General features: G+C 38.9%; 1 pseudogene; it reads left to right on the forward strand.

Moving 5' to 3' along the window:
- Positions 1-4872, forward strand: part of Nufip2-ps1 (nuclear FMR1 interacting protein 2, pseudogene 1) — a 28672-nt pseudogene extending 23800 nt beyond the window's left edge.
- The last annotated feature ends 1128 nt before the right edge of the window (positions 4873-6000 follow it).

Genomic DNA, 6000 nt, shown 5'->3' on the forward strand with positions numbered 1-6000 from the left:
CCCAAGTGGTCAGCCCGAAATACAAGTATACATGAACATTGCTAAATGGGCCCAGCAGAGGTCATATATTTTCATATGTAAGTTTATAAGTAATAGAAAAAGAGGCCATGAATTTTAGGGCGACAGAATGAACACAGGCTGAGTAGAAAGGAAGAGAGAAAATAATATAAATACAGCATATATTTATTTATGACTAGCTATAGGCAATATATGACTAGCAATAGGTTTATTCTAAATTAATTAGAAAAGTAAGATTCTTAATATTTAATTCAGTAAAACCAACCATGTAAAATTGTAAACATAAAATCACACAGCTTAAGGCTTTAAAAGTAAGCTTTGGTTAGAGTTGATTATAGATTCTGCATAAGATAAAATGTGAAAGACATGAGCAGAAATGTGTAAGCCATGAGAGAAAAGAACTTCAGGAACCAATAAATCCATAGAAACAATTATTCTCACTCACCAACACTCGTTACGATGTAATAACTCAACCTAAGTAAGTTGGTTTCACAAACCAACTTAGAAAGCAAGGCTTCTCGGCATCAGTTGGAGAGAGAGAGAGAGAGAGAGAGAGAGAGAGAGAGAGAGAGAGAGAGAACCCAGATCTCATAATATCAATTATTCTCAAGTACATAAACAAACAGAAACTTTGTTGAAAGAAGGCAAGATGGCAGATTTTGAAGAGAAATTTGACATTGCCTAGTAAATGAAGACAAATATGTATGTTTTATGTTACTTTCATATCCAGTTAATCACTATAGGGTTATACATAAATATGCACCAGGAGTTGTGGGAAAATGTAGTGTTGTGCACAACAAGCCATTAAAACCAATTTAAACGTGCCCAGTGAGGAAATGGGAGAGTGGATTACAGGTCATTTGTATAGGGAGGCCGCAAGCCAACTAAATCTAAACTTCATCTAGCTGTGTCAGTGCATGAAGTTATGTTGTGGTTTGTCTGTCTGTCTGTTTGTTTGTTTGTTTGGTTGGTTGGTTGGTTGTTTTTTGGTGAAACAATCAGTTTTATTTGGGATTAATTACAGGAGTAAGGGTAAGGGATTATTCACAGACACAGAAATGACTTAAAGACAGCCGTACCAACAAATCCCACCCCAGTATGGGTTAATAGCTCACAAAAGCCTGGAGTACACTAAGCAGTCTGCAGACAAATCAACAAACGAGAGAGGGGAGGGCCCCTTCCATGTGACCCTGTTGCTCTAAATCTCTTCCAGACAGCTTGGTTTATCTCTGCTCCTTGCAGACGTCTGATCTGGTCTCCTAGTCTTCTCTGCAGCGTCTATTGCCTGAGTCTTTGAAACTTGACTGTTTTCTAGTGACGATCAGTAATCCTTACTATTTACTCTTGGGAAGAAGAGGCCTAGTGAAGCTCATTAGTTTGGAGGAGTTCCTCAAGATCTTCTGAATTGTCTATCTTCTGGTTTAAAAAGCTTCCCTGCAGGAGGGATGGCTTCGGTTTCAGAGTAAACTGCTGCACAGCATTAAAGCAAATGCCAGCTTGAGAAACCTTGTGAAGCTGATGGCTGCCTACAGCTCCTAGGGACCAGCCAGTGCCTGCTCCGGTTCTGCCATCTGATTTCCTTCCACAGTGTGTCACACAGTTGGTTGAAGCTGTTGATGCTGCTGCTGCTGTTTTTGTTTTCTGTTATCCAACTCCTCTTAGGATGGGATTGAATTTCATAAAATACAGTTCAACATATTATACTGAAGTTAGGCTGTGAACTCCAGCTGTCTGGCTCATATATACTGTACTAATCTTTGCAAAAAATAATTCTTAAAAGATACTATTGTTCTGTAATACCACATGTGGCCCATGTATAGTAGGGGATTGTTGGAGGGAGGTAATGGTGGGGAGGGGAACACCCATACAGAAGGGGAGGGGAGGGCCTGGGGGCTTATGGACAGGAAACTGGGAAAGGGAATAACATTTGAAATGTAAATAAGAATACCCAATTTAATAAAAATGGAAGAAGAAAAAAAGAAGTATCAAAAAAATACTTACAGGATTATTTCTACAACCACAGCCACCACCACCATCACCAGCAGCCTCACCAATACCTGCAGCATGGAGCCGAGGGCAGCCCCAAGGCCCAGCCCAAGCCGCTGAAACATGAGCAGAAACACACCCTCCAGCAGCACCAGGAAACGCCAAAGAAGAAAACAGGCTATGGTGAAATAAATGGTAATGCTGGAGAAAGAGAAATATCTTTAAAGAACCTCAGTTCTGATGAAGCTACCAACCCTATTTCCAGGGTCCTCAATGGCAACCAGCAAGTTGTAGACACGAGCCTGAAGCAGACTGTAAAGACCAGCACCTTTGGAAAAGCAGGAATTAAAACCAAGAATTTTATTCAGAAAAACAGTATGGACAAAAAGAATGGGAAGTCTTATGAAAATAAATCTGGAGAGACCCAGGCTGTAGATAAGACCGACACTATAGCAATTCCAAATGGTGTTATAACAAATAATTCAGGCTATATTACTAATGGTTATATGAGCAAAGGAGCAGATAATGATAGGAGTGGATCTGAGACTGGATATACCACTCCTAAAAAAAGGAAAGCTGGGCGCAACAGTGCCCAGGGTTGTGAAAACCTTAATTTAGTGCAGGACAAAATAATGCAAGAGACTAGTGTCCCAGCATTAAAACAGGGACTTGAAACTTTAACGCCTGACTACAGTGAACAAAAGGGAACTCGAGTAGATGGTTTGAAGCCTATTTGGGAATACGAAACTGGACCTGGAGGAACAAGTCGTGGAAAACCTGCTATGGGTGACATAATTCGTAAAAATTTAGATATTAAACCTGGTCTGAGTAGCAAAAAGTTTGATGATCGGCCTAAAGGAAAGCATGCCTCAGCTGCTGCCTCCAAAGAGGACTCATGGACCTTGTTTAAACCACCCCCAGTTTTTCCAGTGGACAATAGCAGTGCAAAAATAGTTCCTAAAATAAGTTATGCAAGCAAAGTTAAGGAAAACCTCAACAAAACTGTACAGAACTCCTCTGTGTCACCATCTTCATCTTCATCATCATCATCTACTGGGGAAACTGAGACCCAATCCTCAAGTCGGTTATCCCAGGTCCCCATGTCAGCTCTGAAATCTGTTACTTCTGCCAGTTTTTCTAATGGACCTGTTTTAGCAGGAACTGATGGAAGTGTGTATCCATCTGCGGGTCAGCCACTGCTAACTACTGCTGCTAATACTTTAACACCCATCTCTACTGGGACTGATTCAGTTCTTCAGGACATGAGTCTGAGTTCAGCAGCTGTTGAACAAATTAAGTCTAGCCTTTTTATCTACCCTTCAAATATGCAAACAGTGCTGTTAAGTGCACAAGTAGATCTGCCCTCTCAGACAGATCAGCAAAACCTGGGAGATATATTCCAGAATCAGTGGGGTTTATTGTTTATAAATGAACCCAGTGCTGGCCCAGAGGCTGTTATTGGAAAGTCATCAGATCATAAAGTGATGGAAGTGACATTTCAAGGAGAATATCCTGCCACTTTGGTTTCACAGGGTGCTGAAATAATTCCCTCAGGAACTGAGCATCCTGTGTTTCCCAAGGCTTATGAGCTGGAAAAACGGACTAGTCCTCAAGTTCTGGGTAACATTCTAAAACCTGGGACTACTAAGAGTGGAGTCTTATCCTTGGAACCCAGTCATATAGGTGACCTGCAAAAAGCAGACACCAGTAGTCAAGGAGCTTTAGTGTTTCTCTCAAAGGACTACGAAATAGAAAATCACAATCCTCTGGCCTCTCCTACGAACACTTTGTTAGGCTCCGCCAAAGAACAGAGATACCAGAGAGGCCTAGAAAGGAGTGATAGCTGGGGTTCTTTTGACCTGAGGGCTGCTATTGTATATCACACTAAAGAAATGGAATCTATATGGAATTTGCAGAAGCAAGATCCCAAAAGGATAATCACTTACAATGAAGCCATGGGTAGTCCGGATCAATGAAGGACCAGACTGCCTATTTGTAACCTTTGTGCAGCATTAGAGCCACCATTCATGTGGGACACAAGGCTTTCATGCTCCTAGATCTTCAACGCAGCAGAGGAACCATAAGTAGAATCACAGGATAATATATACAAATATATATATATACACATATATATATAGTTATTTTAAAAAAGGCAACTGAGAGTAATTAGACTTCTTAAGGAATCAAATTTATTTCAAGAGACTACACATGGTTATTTAATCTCTGGTACCGAATAGTCTTTTTCTTTATTATTTTGTTAGTTTTTGTTTTTAAGTATGAATGCAAGTGATTAATGAATACAGACTTAACAAGCATGGTTCTAAAGTTCCTGCTGTCATCTACTTGGGCAACAAATGACCCACTGGAAAGGCAAATGCACTTACTTCTGGTATCTGCACCTTGTTCTGTGACTAAAGTGATAAACTAATCACGGGGAACCCAGAATGATTCAACATTTTCCCCTACTCCGCCCTTGATCTTTTAGTTTTATTTTGAGCCCTGCGAGAATGCTGGATAAATGCCTTGAAGTTTGCAGGGGTGTTTTTTGTTGTTTGTTTTTTGTTTTGTTTTTTTTGTAATCAAATGATTTGCATGTCTTGCCAAGAGTTGTGCAGCCTCTGGGGTGTTGGGGAAATAGTTCCTTTCCTTTTATTTTTTGTGGGGTGGGGACAGGGGGAGGGCATTGAAGTTTTACAATCCTGGAATAGTTTGTGGGTACATAGTTAACTTACTTTGGTTACATGTTTGACTTTTAACAGCTGAAGAATCTAAGAGTGTCATTCAAGGAAAAGTTGCAGAACGAGTAATTGGCTGATAATTACCCATTGTAATTGTGTAACTGGGAGCAAAAATATATTCTGCTTTTCTGCTGTAAAAAAAATACTTACAGGTTGGTGAACACCTCTAAATTCAGGTGGAGTGGCCCATCTTCTCTGAGATAATAGAAGTTCCTGAGCTCCACATTTTTCTGGATCTCACACAGTGTACCTTCGTCAGATGCTAATCAACATCACTCATTACATTCTTTACTGAATAAACCAGTGTGCATGCTTCCTTGACTTCGGTAACATGTTCCAGTATTTTTTTTAAATTTTTATTATTTTTAATTGGACCTATATATATATATATATATATACACACACACACACATATATATATATATAATGATAAAAATCTCATCAGGTATTTATTACTTGTGTAATGAATGAGCCATTCCATCGATTTCTGACTGACAGGTAATCATGACTCATGTCTATGTGGTAGGGAGTGATGTGTTAGGACATGGAGATGACGTGCATTGACTGAGGCAGTTTAATGATTATCTCCACCTCTTTGTCCCTATGCTGTTTACCTGCATGCTCTTCTCTCATGTGGATAATTTAAAGGGTCAACCTGAATGTGGAATTGTACTTACTAGTAGGGAGAAAGGGAACAGATGAAGTTATATGAAAATAACACATTAGTGTTCCGTATTACAGAATATGAAGTTCTTAACACACATGTTGGCGAAAAATGACTTAAATTGGCTTCCAAAATATAAGTAATGTGACTGAACTGTTAAAATTTGAATATATGTAAAATTATATTATCCATTTCTTTAATGAATACACACATAAAAAAAGAAGTCCAACTTCTTAATATATATTAAGAAGAATATATATTTATCCAACTTAAAATATATTTCTCACTTAAATTTTCTATATGGTTTAACCCTCTTGTGTTTAGGCAGTAGCATGTAAGACAATAGATTCCTGAGCGTCTTTCAATTTTGAAAGTAAAGGATCACTGACTAATCATGTACACTTATTTTGAAAGCCATTAAAAGGGTTGTTTCTTTTTCCTAATCACTATAAAAATCCTATGAACTTTCCAGGCAATTGCTTCCTTCTCATCATTGATGGGTAAAGTAGGTTTTAAGGAAGAAATTGGAGCAAAAGTAGCTATTTCAGAATCATACCTTGCAATAGTAACCAGCAAGTAAGGATGCCTTAAGAT

Source organism: Rattus norvegicus, chromosome 5 (genome assembly GCF_021556685.1).
Source record: "Rattus norvegicus strain SHRSP/BbbUtx chromosome 5, alternate assembly SHRSP_T2T, whole genome shotgun sequence".
NCBI lineage: Eukaryota > Metazoa > Chordata > Mammalia > Rodentia > Muridae > Rattus > Rattus norvegicus.